Source organism: Anas acuta, chromosome 10 (assembly GCF_963932015.1).
Source record: "Anas acuta chromosome 10, bAnaAcu1.1, whole genome shotgun sequence".
NCBI lineage: Eukaryota > Metazoa > Chordata > Aves > Anseriformes > Anatidae > Anas > Anas acuta.
Window position 1 is genome coordinate 13880307 of NC_088988.1, and position 24100 is coordinate 13904406.

The 24100-nt window shown below is 35.8% G+C and overlaps 1 protein-coding gene across 3 annotated transcripts in view; it reads right to left on the bottom strand.

Moving 5' to 3' along the window:
* SMPD3 (sphingomyelin phosphodiesterase 3) overlaps positions 1-24100 on the bottom strand; it is a 120759-nt gene that overhangs the window by 79090 nt on the left and 17569 nt on the right. Inside the window, exon 2 of one of the 3 annotated variants that reach the window (XM_068693476.1) lies at positions 23987-24056. The exons of the other annotated variants lie outside the window; for them this stretch is intronic. The gene's annotated coding sequence lies outside the window, so the exon portion shown is untranslated. The remainder of the gene's footprint in view (positions 1-23986; positions 24057-24100) is intronic. 3 annotated transcript variants of the gene reach the window in all.

A 24100-nucleotide genomic window follows, 5' to 3' on the forward strand; every position in this document is an offset into this window, starting at 1 on the left:
CTTTCCAGGTTTTATTTCAGAAGGGATCAGACTTGTCCAGAGACTGATCCTCATTATGTACTCTCTACTCTCTGGTGACAGTGCCTCTATGCCCCACCATAAGCACCCTATTCAGGACAAGGTATGCCTCTAAGTACATTTTTTTCTTTTCTGTGTGCCTGGTTGTGTACAGCTGCTGGGACACAACACTGATATAAGATCAGGTTTTGGCCTCCAAGTTTGCTGTTTGGACCATTTTGATCTCTGTCCCCTTGGAAAGCGCCTCATCAAACTGTGAAGTCTTTGCAACATATCCTGTCTTTAGCACATCCGTAAATGGCTTCATAAAAGTTATCAGGAATTATACTGGCCCAGCAGCAGCTAGAAAGTACCAGGTAAAGAACAGTAGGAACTGTAAGAGAAATGAAATGCAAAAAAAAAAAAAAAAAATCATTATAAAAAGACAGCATTTTCCAAAAGAAGTAGAATATGCATATCCCTTCCCCCCCCCCCAAAAAAAAAAAACAAAACAAAAAAAAAAAACCACTGCACTACTAGATTCAGAAGACAGGCTGTACTAAATAAAGCACAAAAAAGTGATGCAAGAAAGATGAGAGAATTCTCCACATAAGTGACAGGAGAGCTAAAACATGCAGCGTAAAGCCTGTGGGAAAGAAATCTGCTCCCCCCTCCCCACTTTGAGTCTTGCTATTGCTCAGATAGAACTGCTTGCTGACATGCCTAGACTGATGCCTAGATTCTAGTTCTGTCTGTGCCTCTTGCTCATGGCCCTCTCCGAGATTTTGGCAGGTCATTTTCCCCTCTCCTTCTGCTTTGCCACGTGTTCTTACAAATCTGAACAGAAAAGAGAATTTTGGGGAGCAGGCACCATCTTCTTTTTTTTTTTTTTTTTGTTGTTGTTGTTGTTGTTGTTGTTGTTGTTGTTGTTTTTCCTACAATATATGGCCAAAATTACTAGAACTATAAAGATCTTAATACTAACAGAATGTTCAGTACCAAGTATTTGGCACCGTTCAGTATTACTGTGGACACTGATCTCACTTTCGTCATGAATACAGTCATCTGAAAATACATCTGGGTTTACTCCTGCAAAAAGCTATGTATGAAATTGTTTTCCTATGTCAGTAATAAGCTCAAAATAGTGAAATATTTTCCTCAAAAGTGAAAAATCTTCAACTGAACACCCTTCAGATCTTAATCTTGTTTAAAAATCATTTGCTTAATTTTAAATAATTGTAGGTTGATTTTATGATATTTTCTGTTCTCCAGAAAATAATTTTAAAATTAGTTTTCAATAAAAACCTAAACGCTTCACTTCGAAAATACGAAAGTGCTAAATTACATTCACTTTTATTCAAAATTCTTTTTTCTTAAGGTAGTAGAGTAAGAGTAAACAATCCTATTTGGAAATATATTTTGTTTTCAATTACTCCATTTTTGACATACAAGAACTATGCAGAAAAATTCACCAGGAAGGCCTATTTTCTGTCTGCAGTATTGTTCAGTAGGAACTGATGATGATTCACCGTTTGCACACTCAGATCTTTAATTTACAGAGACTTCAAACTCTTCAGGAAAAAAAAATAAGAACTGGATTTAGGAAGAAATGGTAATTGTTACTTTTCTCAACTGACACTCAACTAAACAAAGGCTAGGAAGACACAGCTATGAAGTACCTGGTCATTATCAGCAGGTGAACAGTCAAATATTTGGACCAACAGATCCAGTCGGGATTTATACTTCAAACATACAATTAGCCATACAACCACATTTTTATTTTACATGGATATTGATTACATTGTTTTAACTGTTATCACTGGTTTGTACAGCGTGGAAGTTCCTTGCACATTCAATTTAACTTAGTAAGCAATAACAAATTTCATTTCTTTAAAGATGTATAGGCTATGCAGTCCACTTGTTACTTGGTATGATGACAGCTGCCAGCCCCTTGGATTAGTACTGAACAGTTATCGAATCATCATTTTTATGGATGGGGACTCTGGTTGTACTGTCCATGCATCGAGCCACCTCCACGAAACAGTGATTGTAGCATACTAATGAGCCACATTACTGCTGGCAGTTCTCAGAATTTGATTATTCAGAACCATTTACCTTCATTTAGGTTGAGCAAGAGGACTGTTCAGCACCGACTCTGTTCAGAAGATACTGCACCCGCCTGAATTAAGTAACCTAATTTACTTTGCATATGCCACACTTGAATTATTCAGTTAAAAAAGCTTAACTCATTTTAAGATTAAGCAAAGAATTGACCCCCAAATAGGTTTCACCACACATTAACATGTCAAAGGCCTTATTTCCTTCTCTATACTCATAGGATCATGGGGAATTCAGGTTGGAAGGGACCTCACATGCTCTGTAGTCCAATCTCCTGTACAATGTAGGGTCAGCCATGAGGTCAGACCAGGTTACCCAGGGCTTTATCTAGTCTCAAGTTCTTCTTTCATTAATGAAAACAAGGATAAACACCAGTGTATTTAGCCCACGTAGCCACTCTGAGCTAGCACAGTAGAAGCAAATCCCAGTACCAGGAGTGTAGTGCAGAGAAATCTGAGCTGGATCCGCATGACCCAGGTTCATTCAGAAAAACTGCTGTGGGCTGAGCTGATTAGTTTCAATTCACAATGAAATGACTATATTCCTGCTGGAGCATAAAACTAAGAAGCATGCACTGTCCTTTGGCATTTGCTCCCTGTCCTTTGAGCAAGGGCTGCCAAGAAAAGTACTTATCTTTGTTGTTGTTTTTTATTATTATTTACAAACAAAATGAAAGTACAATTTATTTAAAAAAAAAAAAAAAAAAAAAAAAAAAAAAAAAAAAAAACAGTTAACCAAGCCTGCTTCCAAGACCAGTTCTTAATGCACTGTTAACACTGAAAGACCAGGAAAAGGAGAAGAAAAAAAATAGACCTAAATAAGACGTAGATTACTGACTGATGTTTCAAACTTCCTTAACTTTCAGTCCTCCCTGTTTCTGCATAAATAAGATTACAGTTTCCTAACCTGATTGATATCACTCAAAATGACATGAATAAGTAATAACATAGCAATTTTTTTTTAAGCAGAAGTTATGAGTACTTGTGAGTTAAACTACTACACAGTGAGAATTTGCAAACAATACTATACAGCTTAACTTGGTATGAGCATCTTTTACAAGAACAATTACCAGGTAAATAAACTTGTTGTAACTGCTCATAATGGAGGCATTCAAATTGTCCACATCTATTTAAATACACAACAATATTCAAATGTCTCACTCAATTTCATTTTTATACACTGTTCCAGCTACATAATTTTAAGTAACTCATCAAAAAGTTATCTTTATTAAATAAAAGAATCATAAAAATTGAATCTGTTTTTTAATCAGTCTATTTGTAGACTTTTGTAGAAAAAGACAATCTTTTTCTCCCTATAGGTCAAAAGATATTAGATTTCCTTAAACAGATGTAGAAGTAAACTCTGATGTCTGTAAGACAAATTATAGTGATGCTGATAGAGAACCAGCAAACATACAGGATTTTGCCAGTAGTGAATAAATTCAGTGGCTAAAGTTGCAGAAGATAGGGAAAGGTCTTTAAATTTCTTGCTGCAGTTCACAAAATTAAAATCTAAGCAATCCAGAGAGAGAATAAGAGAAGTTTATATTCAAATCTTTCTGGCTGTTCAAATTTAGTCTCCTGTTAAAGCTCTATTCAGAACCTTTCAAAGGCAAACAATGGGCTTCATAAAAATAAGACAGCAAATCTCTGATAAAAATAGAGCCAACTTTGTGTTGAACAAATGGAGACTATTAAATGTCTTTTTAATAAATGAAAGCATAAAAAAATCTACTTTAAATGCAAGAATTCACAGTTATCAGTCAATAAATATTAATAGATATTTATATAGGGAGGAAAGCAGTTCTTAGCTTTCTATTTTAAATTGGTTTATATGTCTGACTGAAATAATCCAACTGTATATTACATGTTAAAATAACAAAGTTCTCCTGTATATAATTTTTAGTTGACTGCCTATTTTAGAGAGAAAAAGTTATAAAAAGTTACATAATAAAGCACCCATGCTAGATAGTTCCCTCCTATTTGTACCAAGTCTGAGCAACCAACTTCTACCTAACAGCAAAACAAGAGAATCCAACAACCCTGAACCATATAGTTCAGACACTACAGCTAAGGAACTGTTTCAGTGCAGCTACTACTTCAGCCTACCGTCTGAAGTAAAACTGGCCTCTGAACTTTCTCTGCAGCATTTTTTTTAGCCAGAGGCAGAGGAAGACAGAAACAGCAAAGAAGCAGAGCATCAGCTGCCTATCAAGGACTGAGTACTCACCTCTGTCTTTAATTTCAATTTCTGATTACTTTTTAAGACATCTACATGCATTCCGTCGCTTCAAATTAAAAAGCTTATTACCATGTTATTAGTCAGTCTTTTTCCCATTGAGGGAGCCTCACACGATTTCCATCGGTACTAATGAATGCAAGAACAATAGCTGTTACTACTGTTGTATCTCTTCAGTGGTTAGTTCTTGGCCCACTTCTGAGAAGAAACCAGCAAAGAAAATTAGGCAGTTTCTGCTCAAACTTACAGTGGCTTCCACCCAATTACCAACCACACAAACAGAAGTCAGACATTCAAGATTCTTGAACAGCTTCGTTATGGGATCACCGAACTTGATTAAAAACTCATATTCACACTGCAAAACACACATTCATAAATTTGATAAAGATGGGAGGGAAGAATTGAGATGTAACAAGTGTTCAAACATTAGTCCTATTTTTCAGTAAAGGCAAACCTTTGTGATTACAATATGTGCACAATGAACATATATCAAATGTTCTTTCACTGAAGTAACATGACTCATGGGCTATATTTTACTTTTCTGTAACCACGAGGATCACTTTAGAGAAATGAAGAGACAATACATTAAAGAATGATGTCTGCAAATATATAGCATGTACGAAAATGCATATAGGTATATAACGTGCTCATACAAACAAAGCAAGAAGCAGAAGAAACTTTAGCCTGAGAAACCAGACTTCTGACACTCCCCAGGTCCTTCAGCAGGATGCATGCCAGACAATAACATTAAGCTTTGTATACTCTAAGAGAAATTGTTCCACCCCAACACAGAACTTCAAGTGAGATTGTATATTATACACATGAGGCTAAGTAGTGCAAGATGTACTATATTTTCCATGACCAAAACCTTAAATATATCTTTACTTGCACCTTCAAGTGTAGTTTTCTTTCTATATGAAATTCATTTGGGACTGTACGTCTTTTCCTCCTCTTAGAAACAATGATACTGAAGTCACTTCCTTTAGCACACAGAAGTGCCCTAAATTTCACCATTCAGTGGCTTTGAATTCTAATATACATCATAAATTCATGCAAGGAAAACTATGACATGAATCCAAAATTATGGAATTACGTAATTGTGAAAAAAAAAATATTTGATTCCATTCTCCCAGATCTAAGTCTACCAGCTGAAATCAGAATGTAAGTAGAAAGGAACAGTGTGAGAACACAATCTGGAATTACAGATTCCCTTTTTTCCCAGAAGTCTTTATTGATGCAACATGCATAAGGGTTAAGATTGCCTTGGAAGCACTGGGCAGAAGCAGTACCATCTCTGTAAGGGAGGCACTCCCTTCCCTCTCATTACATTTTGTTATTCTAATTTTGTGAATCTTTTATGAGGCCATGGCACTCTCATAGTAAAACAGATGTAAGCACATTAGTCAAGGTATCAATTGAATATAAATTTAGAAACATGGGAAAGCGGTCCCCTTATTTTCCTTAAATTAGTTCCCCTTAGTTTAGAGACCAAGCTACATAACTTATTATTCATATATTATTACAATGACATGTATTAGTGCATAACATATAGATACGCACTCCTTATATCGTTCAGGCACCAATTATACAATTTAATTCAGAGAGAGAGACTGTACAGAAGTTGAATCTAACATGCAGTTATTACTGTGCTATGCCTAAAAGATTTGAAATGCTTTATAGCTTTTGTAAAACAGTCAAAACCACTCAACTCACCCAACAACAACAACAATAAAAAGGCAATTTCTGCATTTTACTTGTAGAAACAGAAGGTAAAGAAGGAGCTCTCTAGCTCTCTCACAGTTTCTATGGATGCAATTAGTATCTCAAGGCAGCTACCAAATTTGCTCAGTCCAAAATAAGCGCGTTAAGTCTTAAAACCTAACACAATAATATTTAAATTCAGTATTTTATGCTCCTCAAAAGGCTAAATTAACATAAACTGGGACTGAAGTTTATTATTAACAGCCACAATAAACTTAAAAAGATAGATGCCTCGGCAATAAAAGAAGTATATTTTTGTTAAGTAACTCACTAAGCTGTACTAAAAAAATTTACAGCACTGAAAAGAGGACTGCCTTTTGACTTCACAATACATTTGGGAAGAGAGGAGGTCCCCTCTTGCTATATAGCACACTAGGGTTTATACAAACCTAAAACAGAGTATAAAAATCCCTTCAAGGTCATGCATTTCAAACCCATGAAAAGCAATCTGGCTAAACTTTATCTATTTATTATCATTTTAGTTCCAAACACCTCAAATTTTATAGATGAAAGCTTTAATTTAGACCTTGAGTAGTATTTAAAGGAAAACAGGTATACCTCCAATTCATGAGTGAATTGCTAATACTGAGAGGCAGTGATTCTTTCATTTTCAAATCAACTCCAGTCTTGATTATTCATACTCTAATAGTTGGATTACAGCAGTAGAATGAAAAACAGACACTACCAGACCAACACAACATGTAGACTAGATTTAAATAAAATCTGAAAAGCCAGAAAATCAAATTGAAGGGTTTAGAAGTCTCATATACCACAAGCCAGTAACTGGAATGAAATTGTGATACTGCCTTCCAGTTCAGAGAGAGCTCAAAAAATCCACTCTCTACAGCTTGGATATCTGCAAATGACTCTTAAAACTTCAGCCAAAGAAAATTTTCTGCCAAGCACAGTCACTCCTACAGACACACAAAAACCATCATAAAACCCAAATACTAACTCAAGGAGCTACTGCAGTAAAGCATATTTTTCTTTACATAGGATCATGCTGGAAATCAGAAGCTACAGAGTGTCTGATTACTAAGTGTCTAAGCAGCAGAATCATTCTTATAGTAATGTAAAGGACTGAAAATTTTGTTTCCAGCTTTCTACTCCCCAGATAATTCTACTAAAAAAATGCATGACTGACTGACGTTACTTTCCAAACATTCTTTGTGCAGCATATTACTCAGCATTACTCCACATCAAACACCCTCAACGTTTCCTGAAGACAAAAAAAAATAAAATAAAATAAAAAAATCTACACACAAACACCATACAAACAAAACAAACAAACAAACAAAAACATTATGGCAAGCATGAGCAATCACTTTCCTAACTGAAATGGCTCCAAGCTCAAACAACATGAAAATACCTTTGAAATATATTAACTCTCATGACCAGAAGTTTTCCCCTTAGAAGAAATGACCATGAAGAGAGCTTCACAAGAAAGTAAAATAATCTCAGAATGTCTTCAGCAATGCTTGTCAAAAAAAAAAAAAAGAAAAAAAAAAAAGCTCTGTTAAAGAAACTTTCTTTTCTATTCTGCTGCCTGGCATTGTGCCTAATTACTGTGGTAAAAAAGAAAACTGGATGAAAAACGATCATGCATGGCTTTAACTCTCTATAAGCTCTTTCTGACTTGAGGATTATATTTACTCTCAACCAACGTCAATTTCTCTGCATAAAAATAAGTAGGATTGCTCAGATGTTACTGAGATATTTTAAGTAATATTTTAATACATTTTATGATGGTAAGACAATAATTAAATTTTATTAATAAAAAAGCAGAAAGTCCAGTTATGCTTTTTATGGAACTATTCCCCTAAATATCTCCAGTTATTTTAAAATCATTACCTTAAAATCTCTACTAAAGCAGAATTTCAAGTGGAAATTGAAATGCTTCATATCCAGCTCCCATAGAGTTTGATTCTGACTCAAGAAAACTGATTTAATGGTAAGACAATAACTAATGTTAGCTGGCTTAATTTTAAAATTACGTGTTTTGTTTTAAATAAAAGACAGAAACTCAAGTCTCTAACCCATACATCCTTCAGTTCTTACTCCTGGGCCTGGAAATGTTTTTTGCCTCCATTCAAAAGATTATCTGTTAATTTGAACATTTGTTCAGTTAGCTCTGTAACTTAACATTAAGCCCATTTAACAGATGGTTCAAGCTAGGCACCTACGTACTTTACCTATTAGCATACAGCAAAACAATGGTAAAAAAAAGGATAAAATAATGCTATAAAACCTACAAGTCCATCTCCAGAATTTAACACTTTAAAGCTTTGCAAAGCTCAGTTAAGCGTAAGGGCAGGCAGGAAACCAAGTAACCAAATCTCTGAACTAAAACAGGTAACTGACACCACTCCAGCAATTCTTTCTTTTCTTAAAGTGAGGTAACAGTTAACAAAAGATGCTTAAAGTTTTGTTAGAACTTTTGATACAAACTTGACATATAAGAACAAATTGACAGCTTTACTCAAAGGAATTCACCTTGAGGGTGTTGCAGGATATCAGCTTGTACTTGTCTCCTGTGTTGCTGCTGAAGAACGATGCAGAACAGCAGTTCTGAAATTATGATCGTTCTGTATCCTGTCAGCATTCTGTTTTATTAATTCTGCCAATGAGAAACATACACTAGGTTGGTGTTTTTTTTTTTTTTTTTCCTGACAAGTGGTCAAATGGAGGAAGACAACAAGCTTGAAGACAGCTAAAGAATGTTTTATTGCTTTACAAAATAGGACTCTTACCGTGAGTGCAAATTAGCAGATGGACAACATACCTATCAATCTCAGTAAGTTTAGGACTGTTCTCTAAATCATATTCCTATTACACTGCACAATACTTCACGAGAAGAGGTCAACACTTTTCCTGAACAAATTACACACAACAGACAGTAGCATTACTGCTGCTGTGCCCAGTTCCTAATGGCTAGATATAAAACCAGCAAAGTACCCATCCAGTTATCCAACAGATGTGGATTCTGTTTTCTAACATGGTAAAGTCTACAGAAGGTAATGTTCTAGTAATGCTGTAAAGCAAGGCAAAAGGGAAGCATGTAAATAAAGATGCTCAGAAAAACAAAAGTTTGTTTTGCTGCCAGAAGTTAATCATTGTTTTCTCTTTGGGTTGGTAAATATTAGCGATGAATATTAAAGGTCTTTCACGATAGTATTTAATTCCTTATTTGTGGTCCAATCCGATGAGAACACATCATGCCTATCTTCTTTCTTTACTTATATTGACTTTTGTATGGAGTATTTTTTGCAAGTATAGCATTCTTAGGATTTACTTTATTTTCTGTTTTGCCTTTCTCCCCCTCCCCCTCCCCCATCCCCCCATTCTAACCCTTAAAGGAAGTCAGCAATAACTTAAGACCTGCCTTCAACCCGACTGAGGTGTGCACACATCCATAAGCACCATTCATAATGAATGTACTAGGTGGATTTCTCCTTATTCTCAGGTTTCAGGAGCATGGCTTTTCCCCCCATTGCTAGTTGCTAGCTATAATAGGTTTACATGGATCAGCTGCATTAGTATTGTGTCCTTGATAAGCTGGGATGCTAGCTAGCTCATCATCTTCTCCTTCCTTTCCATCACCCCTTTTCAATACAAGTTGTTCTTGTGTTTTTCAATTTCCCCACCCCCTGCCCTTACACACCTATTGATCTTTTACCATTTCAGGAGACAACTACAGAATGGGTAGCAGGCTGTTAGTTCTCTTATTGCATCTCCAGAAATTGATGATTGTGTTACTGTCTAAATCAAACATAATCAGATACATAATTCCATCTTGTAGCTTTACATAACCATTACCCCGTTGTGAAGTATACACTGTTAAATCCGTGGCTCCTTTTCTGAGCCATCACAACATGAGGAACCGATGCTGGATTAGAAGCAGACAACAGAATGACTCCAGTCACTATGGGTACAGTTTCTTACCTTGCTCTTCTCTAATATTCAGATCAAAACTGTTTTTACTGTGATAAATTTGAGAGAATGAACATGTAGATGACAATACATCTTGCCCACCAGTCTTAACTGCAAACTACAAAAGAGAACAGTAACATTCTTTGGAGTCATCATCTGCTATACCAGACCATGCTCGTGAAGCTGTATGTTTCTCGAAGTAGATTTTGGAAAGGGCAAGAACAGGACAGAGAGCAAAGCCAAGCAGACCTAGTGTTATTCTTCACAACTTGCAAGTCATTTCCCAAGAGTAGGTTGGCTCTTTGTTTGTATTCTAACATCTACTTAAAGGTGATATCTCATTATTATAAGCCATAGTGTACACTACATACATTATATTTCACTGCAGAGATAAAATTGTTCTGTATGGTTGTTAGTATGGTTAAGTACCATCCAGGAGATAATGAGCACTCTCTGTTCTTGCTGAATATCATTTTGCAGAAAATAGCAATGGGAAGGATTTTCCTCATTAACGAACCATGACAGGGGGAAGAATGAAACTTAAGACAGCTAATTTTTCCAGGATGATAATGTTCTTCATTTTTAGGTCATTTGAATTCCATATTAATTACAGAAAGATGGAAGCTTTTCAATCAACCTGCTCCGTCTCCCATTACATATGTAATGGTAAAAGCTACCTTGCTTTAATAAAAATTTAATCTGTACTTATTATTATGGGATGTGATCCCATAAAAAAAGACAATAAAAGACAAGGCTCATAGTGATGGATGACCACGTATCAGAGCACATTTCCATAGCACACTAATTTCACTGAGTCATCATTTGGCATGTGACAGCAGAATTCTAGAGGTGTAGCTAGATCACACCTTTCTGTTTGTTTGTTTTAAACCAGCTTGCTGAAGTAGCTTTTAAGTCATGTCAGATACAGAGATACCTGACATTTTTTTGGGGTGTAGTCAGACCTTACTGAGTAATTCTGTACACGTACACAAATACACAGCACTGTAATCATCTTCAGCATCACATTAGTACCAGCGGGACAGTGTTGCTTTGCCAATCTAGAGTACTTCTCTGTAACTGCACATGTGCGTGGCCCTTCACAGAATATTTTCCCTTCATTCGATCCAACACTAAATGTTGAGTTTCACCTGTCCTTAGTGAGGCCACATTTGTAATATCACATTAATATCAGTTAAAAAAAAAAAAAGTGCTTGAAGATCCAGCCATTTATCATTTTCGGTGTTTATGCAAACTGAGTTAAATATGAAGTTATTTTATTTCCCTAACACTTAGCAGACAGAACACAGCAATTTGTATTTATTTTTATGAGAAGATCTTAATGTTATGCCAGCTGAAAAACAGAGGTAGGAAATTAATGTCTTTAAGGTTTCTTTAAGGTTTCACCATCATTGGACATTACTCATATTAACAGGTTTAACAACAACTTGTGGAGGAGGAGAGACCATAATAAATAAAGGGCTCATACATTTATTTCCCTTCTGCAAAGTGAACATGATTTGTTGTGGGACAAGAGCTATCTCAGTCCCACGTAGCGCTGCTTTTGGATTAGGGCTAAAGAAATCTACAAAAAGGATTTAATGTTGATGATACAAACTGGACCCATGAATTGGAAATTATTCATAACCATCATTCCAAATTTTCAGTATTCATAACCTGACAGGTACCTGTCTTTAAAGATTCAGAAACCATTGATTCCTTTAGTATTTTACACTTCCTATCAAAGTTCAGCTCAGCAGAACAAGACAAGAGTAACCAACTGTTTGGAAACTGATATAAAATAGTTGCAGAAATCATATGTCTGCTATAGCTTTTAAGTACTGCTATAAAGCCCTCTTTCCCTAGACATTTTGTTTCTTCTTTTTTTTTTTTTTAGTCCTGATTTACTTTGATTAATTGTTGCCTTTAGCACAAGCATTAGAATTAACAACACAACACATCAACATCCATCTGACAGCAAAGAAGAAAGTGTAAATACAGCAAATCACTAACCAAGTGCTTCACCTTTAATAATCAAAGAATTACATTACATACTTGATAAAACAACCCTATCCTGCCAGTACCACAAATCCTTGATTACGATAAAGTGACAGCCATTTATTTAGCTATGCTATATGTTAGTTACTGCAGGCTGTTACAAACAATTCATTTTTGGACAGAACTTAGTCAAAGTGAACCCGTTCTATGTTTAAGCATACTCAGGACACAAGTACGTAGTTTAAACACTGACTGAAGTGATGTAAGCCACAGCCAAATGCATTGTGCTCTTTTTCCCCTACAAATATACCCAGGAAGTTTTATGAGCATAGTAGGGCAGACTGGTCTGATCTCAATAAAGTAGGATTTTTCACTCAGATTTACAAAGCTTAAATGAACTGCACACAGAAGTGCTTATGTCTTTCCATTCACCATAAAGGTTGCTCAGATGATTAACTCAAGTGCTATGTAGACGATGTCTTTATACTGTAGTTTGATAAAGCTAGATAAGTTGAATAATAACATCACTTCCACCCAAAATATAACCTCTGTGTTTTCTCTGGCCTTTGAAACTACTTTGAACTACTTTATTTTGAACCTTTTGCCTTGCCAGAACACCTGTTTCTTTGTCCTTGTCCTCTTGAAGATATTAGCAGAAAATGTCAGCTCTCCTAATTAATCCATGCTAGTTTTAACATTTTAACTGTAGTTCAACTGTAGAAAAATACTATGATGGTATTTAAAGAACTTCATATTCACAGCAAGCAATAGAAGTTAAGAACATGAAGTTTTCATACAGAAGGATAGCACAAGGCCTCACATAACTCAGATATACTTGAAAATAAAGCTAAACAATAGATATGCTTTCTAATTATCCTCTATAAATTGGTACATTTTCCACAGATAATTCTTGAGCATTTCTAAAGGCAGCAAAGAACAAGCTTGCAAAATGTCACACAAAGAAAATGTGTGGTAACATCAGGGAAAGAACCCAGATCTCTCAACTCCTAAATCTTACATTCAGTCCATTAAGCCTCTTCTGTGTTTCCTGGAACCACATCTAAATATAATGACAGTGTAAATTATGTGAATTTCAACCATTCTCATTAATTAAAATAAAATATCACTATTTCTTTACACCAAGGATTAAGACGAAGAATTAAGACTCCAGACAGATATGAGGGGGAAAAAGCTGCAGAGATTAAAAATTTATTTTGCCTCAGTCTGAAAAACAACAGACTTTTTCAGAAGTCAGATTTATATAAAAGCAAAGCGAGGGACTGTGAAGTGAACGGTAGAACAGAAATAATTTCTGAAACCAGCAACATCTTTTAAATGGGATTTAATAAGGAAAAGAATGCATAATACACAGAATGCTATCTGAAATAGCAATTAGAAATAGGAAGCTCTCATGTAAATTTCCCTTTTCTTCCCAGACAGATGGAAGGAACAGTAACTAGAAGTCTGCTAGTTTCAAGAGATGTCACCATTACAGGGAGAAAAAGTATACTGTCACACAGAAGAACACTAAGCTGGTGATCTGACACTTGGAAACACCTGACTTCTCTAGTTGATAAACAGGACACTAAAGTCACTAAAACTAGTAAGGACAGTTTTAACTCCATCTCGTTTGTTTCTCTTTCAGTTTTCATCAGTGAAGAGTGAAGGATACAATGATGAGCATCAGTGGCCAAAAATGAAATAATGTGACATGCTGGTTATGCTTGAGACAGAGTCGTAACTAAACTTCCTTATATGCCAAAAACAAACAAAAACCCACCCACAACACCAACAACGGTCTTTCAAGCTAAGTATGTATCTTGTTTCTCTATGTGTTCTCTCCACACCTCCACATGAGTACTTGGTAATCTCCACCAATTTTTCTGATAAAAGCATGAAAGAGATTTATCATGCAAAGGGGAGCTCCCAATTGTACCACAGCCATTTCAAAGAACACTTAAATCTTAGCAGCAACAAGTAGAGCCTAACAGTAAACGTTTTTATGAGTATTTGTGACCTTTAACCTTTTGTAAATTCTTCTGGTTCTGAAAGCCAAAGCGCTACTCCAGCTTACGCACAGGTTTTCTTTAGCTGACTATTTGCCATTGACAGTTTGAAAGAAAAAGGCAGATTTAGGTCAGATGTGACTTTATCATTTCCCTTATTTAGAACTTCATATAAAGAAGTCATCAAAACAGTCCAGGAGAAAAACCCAAAAGAAACTCTATTTTGGAATCCAGATCTCTGATAAATGTGTTGCATATGGCAAAACAGATGACACCTGCACACTTCAGAAATTCAGGGCTACCTGCCCATCTTATCCATTTACCACTTCCTCCAGTTTCAGACTTGCATCAAACCTTGAAATCACAATCTTCTTAGTTTTAAAGCAACAATATCACCTCAAAGAATTCTACACTATTTTTAACTAGTAACTAGGTTCTATTTGCCACCAAATACTAGTAAAATAAGTGCTAACTAACGCAAGCCATGTCAGAATCTGTTCTGACTTGAGGCAAAAACATTTTCAGTCTCTGATGGAGCCCAGCTATCTAAGGAAAAAGGGAAAAAAAAGCCAACTACAGCATTTAGTAAAATGCAGACATCACTACAGTACTTTCTAATAGCAAATGAAAATATGCTGCAGAAAGCAATTAGTGCTTTTCACTTGAGGTCCTCAGCCCCTTGCTGTTGCAACAAGTGCCATGGACTCCTAAGCAACTGACATTTCAACTGACAGTCGATTTCCAATGAAAAACTAACCGAAAAAAAAAATTATGCAAAATGCATGATATACAGTTATGCCCGAGAAGATGAGAAACTTTTTGTTGCCAATATTTGACAGAACCATAGAAAACAGCCTATAGACAATACGTCCATTTATGAGAATGCAAATCCCACTGTATTTTGTCATAAGTTACTCAGGCAACATCACTGGAACATTAAGACAACATGCTGGGATGATGTTTCTATTTGCAAAATAGGTTGGATTGCTAATTCTACCAATGCTCTAATGGAACACAACAGGCTTTTCCACAGTCAGTTCTTTTATTCTCAGTAGTCTTTCCCTGCAGCAGATAGCAATCCTTTTTTGTATCACCAAGGCTGATTTTCCAGGCTGAGGGACAGGGTCACACAGACACAATGAACAAAAACACACAGGTACACGTTACCATTTATTCCTGCTTTACTAAACCAAGTATTATAGTAGCTTTTTGTAATAGTAGGATTTGAAAAAAATATATATATGTATATATAAACACTAAAAACATTTCCTTGATTTGAAAAAAATCTATGCACAAACTCAGCTCCTGAAATTTCCACAGAACATAAACATTTTGTTTCAGTTTTATGTAGTCTTAGAATCTCAGCCCAGCTTTGACTTTGTAAGAGTAAACTTTGTGAACAAAGTTTGGAGACTTACCATTACAAAGCCCTGAAACACTTATCTTATAAAGCTCCAGCAGTTATATGAATCTCAATTCTCTTCAAGTAACAAATAGTCAGAGAGTACTCCTGATGGCTGCAGAGATGCTTGGATTTATGTGTGGTATAGGACCAAATGATAGTGACACAGGATAAATTGGGAAAAAATAAGAGTAAACTAAAAACAAAACACAAAATTGCCATGCATGCACTTGGGGCTCTAACGTATGATTTTGGTTTTGAAAATTTAATCAGTTCGACATTACTGCTAGAAGTATGTATTTCTCGCATTTTAACCTACTTAACCTGTAGATGCTTCTGTGCAGGAAACCAGTAGGCATTGTTCTCCACTAATGATGGTTTCTACGTTATCTATTAGCAACTTAAGCTTTTGAAGTTATAAAAACTATTTCTGTACAGCCTTAAAGACCTAACAGTACATTTTGATGCCAAGGAATTATTTAATATTTTATAAGGAATATAATAAAAATTAAAATAAATAACACCTTTCATATCTTGAATCACTAAAAGCTACAGGGATTCACATGGTATTTTTCAAAGTAATACAGCAGAAGTCTGATGTTCATAGCTCCATTAGAAACATTTATATGCAAAACACTGCTTTTTCCAATCGTGAATTTCTTATGAGATTCATTATTGCCCTACAGTACTTCAGTCTGAAAAGAGACTCTAGGGAGATGACACTTTCCTTGGTTAGCATTGTTGTAGCTGACAGAATGCATAAAAGGCAAACCACTTTTTCCTCTAGCTTTCAAACTGAGCCAATCAAATGCAGAAATTCTCGGCCTCTTCTAATCTTGAATTCTGGATTTTGAATTTTACAGAATAATTGCAGCTTTTGAGCACAGAATCATTTTGTCACACAACCCATTCCACCCTAGGTAAATGCTACTGGTGCTCTAAATACCATTAACAACAACAAAAAACCCCAACCACACTTGTACTTTGCAGTGTAGACACGTCAGCCTAATTAAAAATGATTGCATATTTTTAATGTTAATGCACATTTCATTATGAAGAAATGATCCCTGAAGGCACCTTACTCTTACCTTCCTATCAAAGGATAATTTACAACTAGAAACCTTTCTTCCTTCTCTCTCACCCTCCTCTCCATCAGCTTTTCTTTTCAACAGTTCAGTATAATTCTAATCAGGGTTGTACTTTCACATTCACTTAGCAGCATGTGATTTCCATACTACATATTTAGATGAGCTTATACTACATGCAAATTATTATTGGTTTTGCCTTGAACCTATTTGTACTTGACAGTCTATAAAAAGTCTACCTACTTTTTTTTTTTTTTTAAAGTATATTCCCTTTTTACAGTAAAATAACTAGAATATTGACGGGTGAAAAAAGTCCAGATGCAGAAATACTGTTAGGACAATGAGCACAGGTCTCACGCAGATACTTCTTGTGTACGTGAATATGGACAAATATATGCAGAAGACAATATGGAAATGAGATTGACATATAAACGACTCTAAAATCTCATTCATTATTTAAAAGTGAGCTGATACTACAGGCCTCTGCCTCAATGCCTGGACGCTGCTTTTAGAAGGGAGCTTATAGAATCTATCATTTTATTTTTTAGAGAACAGCACAGACTGACTGGAAAGTACATGAAACAAGATAATTTTGAACATTATGACAAGCACTGTTTAATTGCTGTAAAAACTTTATAGATATCACAGCAAATGAAAGCTTTAAAAGATGGATTTGAAAGGAAGGAAGATGACTCAAGGGATTTTTAGAGGCAGCTTCTCCTAACCACAAGGGAAAGTGAAACAGAAAAGGCTTGTTAGAAAGCTTGACAAATAAGCAATAAAGACACTTTGCTCATTTATTGTTCAGAATAAAAACTAACACCAAGTGAGGCAATAGATACGGCAGAGCAGACCACAACTAAGCAGCTTGGTTTTGGCAGGAAAGGTTCTGTCACAGCTGTACTTAAAGAGACATGTAGAGAAATCATGCAGGGTGGCTAACTCAATATCCAAGCTAATGACCTTTGTGACAGAGTTCTGCACTGATTTTATCTACACAAAACAGGATTCAGGGTGTGTAGAGGAGGGGATTTCTCTGAGTGACAGAGATTTTAAAGTCTGGGGTTTGGAAAGCTTTTGGGGGGTTCTGTTCCTGGTTTTGGCCCAGTTCAGTGTAAGATACCGTGGCAAGATATTAATGGCAACAACGTAGAATTTCCCATAGAATTCAATGCTTAAGATAAAACATCCTGTTTTTCCCCCCCTCTATCAAAAGTGGCACTTCAAGCCACCTCCATCCCTTCTCTTTACCCCCAGACTCCTCAGGTTTCTGAAAAGCCCCGTGAGTTGATGGGCCACCTAGAAAAAGATTTCTAAAGGTCAAGATAAGCAAAGTACTAGAAAGGTACTTCATCATATAGTAGGACACAAGGAATGAGTTGAACAGGCAGTTTAATCTGGCCCAGGTCTGCAAATAATACAGACACCTGAGCTGGCACCAATTCAAGCTAATGCAGCCATATGGTGCTGCTCAGCTCTGTGTGGACACAGCATGACACCACGCAGCAGTTTCAGTGACACAGCACTGGGGTAAGCTAACAACCGCTGTCTCTCCACAAGCTCTACTACTTCCCAACAGTCTATCACATCCATCACTAGCTCAGCACTTCTGAACTGCAGTCCAATGCTCTATATTATGCACCAGCAGCCAACCACTGTAACTGCAGACATCTGTTTCCCTTTTCCAGGCCCCTACTGCAAACATTTCTGACATCAGCACTGTCTCCATAGCACCTAGAACACTTAAGGGATTTTTTTTTCCGGTTTTAAAGCAAACCAGAGCAGAAAACTGGACAGATTTAAATGCATCATGACATTTAATAATTTAATAAACTACTCCAAATGGCAAGGAGTAACTCTGTGCAAGTCCATTTTTCACATGTTTGCAGAAAGTTTAACTCAGCCAATGTGAACTTGCACAGCCACCAGAAAGGATTGTCTTGCACTTCCTCCCTCATTTCATGCTTTTTCCCTGTACCCCTTGCACTGATACTTGCACCTCAAGCAGCCCTGCACTGTCAACTAAGCCAAGGAATCAACCCTCTAAAATCTGTGTAGCAGCACTGATTCACATCATCTTAAAACTGAGTACGATCTGCATCCCCCAAATACTATTTTGTGTCATGGCACATTACTACAGCTGACAGCTTTAAAAGGTTTATGTGAATATTTGAAGATAAACTAGGAAAAAGCACAAAAATGGTATCTAAGATGAGACTGGCTATTACTTGCTATTCTGCAAGTCAACAGTTTTACTATTCGCTTTGCACTGGATCCTTTCCTCTGTCAAAACAACTTACTCAGCATATTTCAAGTTTAATATGCATTATCTGAAGAGAATGTGCAGTTTCTGCCTCTATTTCTGATATTTTTCTTAGATTTCACTATTTACTCAACCAAAAGAGATATTTCCTTGCTTCTGAGGTTCATTCCATTTCTTGGGCCACCAGTCCACTGTGGGTCTGTTTTTTCCTTCAGATTATAAATACTTGTACTTTTAAAGCAACTGATTAAAACATTTGATACTACACATGTAATTTATATGGACTCTGCCTCCTATTGACAGTTATTACCCCCCTGCTTCCTCTAATCCTTTTAGTTTACTGGGGCACATTCAGTAGTCTCACAGTGAAGTGATCCTAAAGCAGGCAGGAGCTTCTCTAAAAGTAAATCCTATAGGATCCTGTAACAATCAGTCTCACAAAATTCTACTCATACCAGAGAAAGATGTTTTGGAAATGCACAAAGATAGTTTCTAATATCTTAAATCACAGAAGACATTTACATTGATTTTATACTAATGATAGTAAATATTTGAGATTTCTAGATCACAAATAAACCATCTAATAAGCAATATTTGATTTTCAAAACTGAAAGCACATCAAACACCAAAGAAGAAAATAAGCTTCCATGGTGATTTTTTTTGTAAAGTGTAACTTACACATTATTCTGACAAATGAAATAAACATTGTAATATCAAACTGCTTTACATTACTTCAGTACAAATGTTATGTAGTACATCGAACTACACACATTGTACACGTCTGCTTTTGTAACAAGTTCTGGCCTGCAGCCTGGATGAACAGGTGATGGCACAGTATTTCTTGGGAACTTACTACTTCTTGGGGACGCTTTCAGAGTAGCCACTTACAAAAGCGGCCTTCCGATATCAGCATCATAAATATATATTTTTGTCGTTTTGCCTCATTTAAAATTCTTGTCACACCATGCTGGGCACGTACCCTTCATTACTAGGTCACTTCTTACCTTCATGTCTAAAACTGGAGACTAATAATGCCATAATAGGCTCACAATGTCAGTGAGGTGCGAGTTGAATCAGATTCACGGTATTAGCCTCAGCAAATTAAATCTTCATGTGCAGAAAGACATTCAAGAGAATAAACTACAGATGTAGAATAAAGCTAAATTATCCCCCCTCCCAAAAGCGTGACAAAGGAAGCTGCATCTCATCAGAAGTACATGAAGAATTCTTTGTACAAAATAAGGCTTGTGACTGCTGTGAACTTAGCTATGCAAGAGTCTAGAGAGTTTAATTTTGAAGTTCTACATGAAAGAACAGTTTAATGTTCAAGTTCTACGCAGAAAGAAAGGAAGAAAGAAAAAAGAAAGAAAAGCATTAGCACTAGCTATATGAAATTGATAATGAAAATTTTAGACTCTGCATTTCATATTGACTCCATGGCACATATTACTTTTGTTTATTAGGATACAACACTAAAATTCCAGAACTTTGTGTCCATGCTAACAATGAACACAAGAATATTCCTCCAAGCCCTATCAAAAGACGTAAATTAAATTTGTTTGTTCTTGACACTAATTAAACAGGATAACATTGTATCATCTCAGTTAAGAAGTTACAAGTTGAATAGACTCTCCCAAAGCAAAACAGAAGGACCTGTTCCTGGAGCTCAAAGGTGACAGTTTTCATGGGCAGTTCTCTTCATGCTAGTTTTCTCAATCTGTACTGCCATCATACTATTCTAATTTACCAAGTTTTAATAAAAGCCTACTATTTGTTCCAGCTAACACGGACAGGTTAGATATCCTAGATTTCTAGTTCAATTTAATGAAAAGTTTGTAAAACAGTTATCTCAACAATTAATTTATTTACGCTTATCACCCTTTCTTTAACCTTATTACCCTTTATTTGTATGTTTCGGAATCTCTGACAGTTATTGACTAAAGTGTAGCCATTTTGTGTTCATTTTCATGTTTTTCTAAGGATTCTCTCAGCTACTCTATCAGCACAACAACAGCATACATGCAGGTATCCCATCCACAAGAATTATGGTATTATAGACTGCTTAATCTAGGTTATTTAGAGTCCATTTTTAAACTGTGCAAGCACAGCACAAAACAACTACAATATAGGTGAAAACACAGTGGAACTTTGATTTGTTTTGTCTTTTATACTACCACACTATAATGAAGGAAAACATCTTAATTCATTGCAAGAAATTTTTTTTGCCTCTCAGAAGTCCACAGAAAAAAAAAATATTGGTTTGTTTCTACCATTGCAACAAATAATAATTCATTTTCTCAGGGTTTATGCAAGCATCAAGTGATAGAGACTGTGTATAAAAAAGTTCTGTCTAAAGGCACATTAAATTATAACTAAAAAGCCGTGCTAAGTTCCTCTGCATTTAAAACACAGAGGATTTACTTTTTCCGTAACAAATTATTTTCTATCAAATAAATTTGATCAGTATTTTTATGCTTCCAAGCAAGCAAGACTAGAAAATTTTACAAGAAATTTCATATTACATTCCCACTTGGGAAATAAGCACATTGCACACAGCTTCTATTCACTAATTAGGCATTGCAAGGTGCACGGGACTGCAAAGTAAAGAATAAAAATATACCTAAACTTCAAGGAGCTATCTTTCTGTGGCTCAAATTGGCACAGAAATTACTTACAAAAAGCTTTGTAAATTCATAATTATCAGTCATGTCATAATATTAAGTAAAATATTAAATCCTTTCATGCAAATCACAATGACTGCAGACACTATTTGTCATAAATACAAACTAACCATCAAACATGTAAAATTTATTTAACTATTCAATATATATATCAGACAGCGATTTTTTAACAGACAAGGCCAAAAAAACGTGTGAACGGACAACTAAATTAGTTTTTGAACGAAGGGAATTATTCAAAAGTGGAACTAGAAATCTTTTAAAGTGCTTGAATCTGCAGTAAGCCAAAAAGACCACACAATTCAATATCAAGACCCTGTAGCTGCTCTGCCAGTAGAAATGTTGAACAATTGAAGCAATTTTTTTCCAACATGAAACATGAATTTTACCAGTGATGCAACTATTTTTATACAGGGCTCAATACTGCTAAATCAAACAGTCTAAATCAAACTCAGAAGAAATTGCACTGTTGATTACAGAGAAAAAGAATCTAAGATAAAATATTTATAAAATATTTTATAGGCCAGAAGGCAGTACAGCTCTAGAAATAGTGGTGGTATCTCAAAACGCACAGTATTAATGCTTACTTAGGTAAATTTTCATTAAAGCATTTCATTCCTGTGCTATCCCAATAACATAAGACATTTCACACTCTTATAACCAGCAGCTTTCCTTTCACAATAGCTTATACTTTAGATAAATGCACAGCCAGAGTGGCGGTGGCAAAACAGTAAAGATACATTCAGTGTTAAATTTGGTCTCAACACAGAAAACAAAACTTTTTCTCTTTTTTTTCTGTTTTCTCTTTTGCCAGAGAACAAAACCCAAATCCCTGTCCTATTCTGGGAAGGGGGGCAGCACTGAGCTACTGAAATGGATGGCAGTTGAAATTTTTTTGTCTGTTTTATTTTTTTTTTTTTTCTGTTTGTTGTTTACCTGTTATTACTGCCCTCACAGCATTCTAAGAATGTCATGCTTAGATATAGGGAGCAGATTTTCAACAGATCAGCTCAGTTAGGCACAAAATCAAAATGGACAAATCTTCACTAGAGCTCAGCACAATCAGTGATAGCCTCTTTGGAAAATCTGTCCCCAATTATAGATGCCAAGTACTCAAAATCCTGTGTGCTTCCTTTAAAAATCTGATGTCATACACTCAAAAACAACACTGCAGGCACTGAAGGTTTTGGGGACTTCCGGGGATGCTGTTTCTACCCGGGATGGAGCTAAGCAAGAGGCAATCTTTAACAGAATAAGCCTACTTTAAATTACAAAGTTCACTACTGCTGTGTTTAATGACTCTGTCCGTTAGACAGATTTGGCTTTAGACCGTTTTATTTGCATATTATTGTTTCTGGGCCAGTACTGAGCACCTTTTCCTTTTGCTAGTTCCTCACTGATGTCAGCCTAGCATGTTGCTAGACAATGAGCTGAACAGTGAGAGAACAGTGAGCTGGCTTGAAAGAAAATGCAGCATTTCCTCACACCTTTCTCCTTTTGTAATCAAACCAGGTTGAATCAACGTAAAGGAGTTGAGCTTACAAGACACTGGCAATAGGTACAACAATAGAATACTCATCCAACCGATAATTTATACAATGTCTTGCCAAAGAACACAGCCATTTGCAATTTAAGTGCACTAGGCTGGTATCACTTATCTTTAATGCACACTCCAGGATTCACTTCCTAAAATAAATTGTTATGCAAAATGAGATTGAGTTGTACATGTTGAAGCTTTTACACTTTTGAAATTTCACATCAAATATGGAATACCAAGGCTCAAGTTCTGCCTTCAGCAAAACTCTTAGTCCCAAAGACATCAATAAAAGTTGCTTCATTACTGCAGTTGCCTTCATTGTTTCTTTGTTTCAGACTGAGGATACTTGAACTTACAGCGATGGCTTATAGTTGCATTCAAATGAAAAACTGAAATGACAGTTTTGTCTAATTCACAGTTACTAAACTGGAAAGTTATATTTCCATTAGTTCTCTGAACTACTCTACAGAAAAAGCAGAAACATCAGATGTCTTTGCATAACATTATAAAAAGTCTACAAGCATTGGTTGAAGAAACTCTGGCCTTTAAAAGATGTGCGTGAAAACCGATGTATAGATGTTTGAATTTTTACTGCTATCCCTTGCCCCCCAAATTTAAACATGTTATTTTCTTAAGAAATCCTCTCTTTGCTCCGCTTTAAATATAGGCTTTTAAAGAAGAGATGTTAATTCTAGCTTATTTAAACAAAGGTGATCCTTATGAGACAACAAAAACATCAGGGACTTAATGTAAAATCTTTCTAACACCCTAGCGTATAATTAACTTATTCATTAGCAAGTAACTTCAAGTGGGTGTAATTTAACATTTCCTTCCTGCCCCTTGAGCAAACAAAACACAGAATAATTAATCAATTTGATCCCAAGCCCCTAAATTCCACTGTCTGGGCAAAATCTCCAACAGAAACTCATATGGGAGAGCTCCACCCCAGCCCTCCCTCAAGATTCAAGGTACTTACTTGACTTACAGGTTGACCACTTACAGGGGAAGGACAGATAAGCTGTGCTTCTTTATTTTTTCAGTGAATTCTGCAGAAAGAAATCGCCCTGTAAGACTTACTCATGTTCTGTGA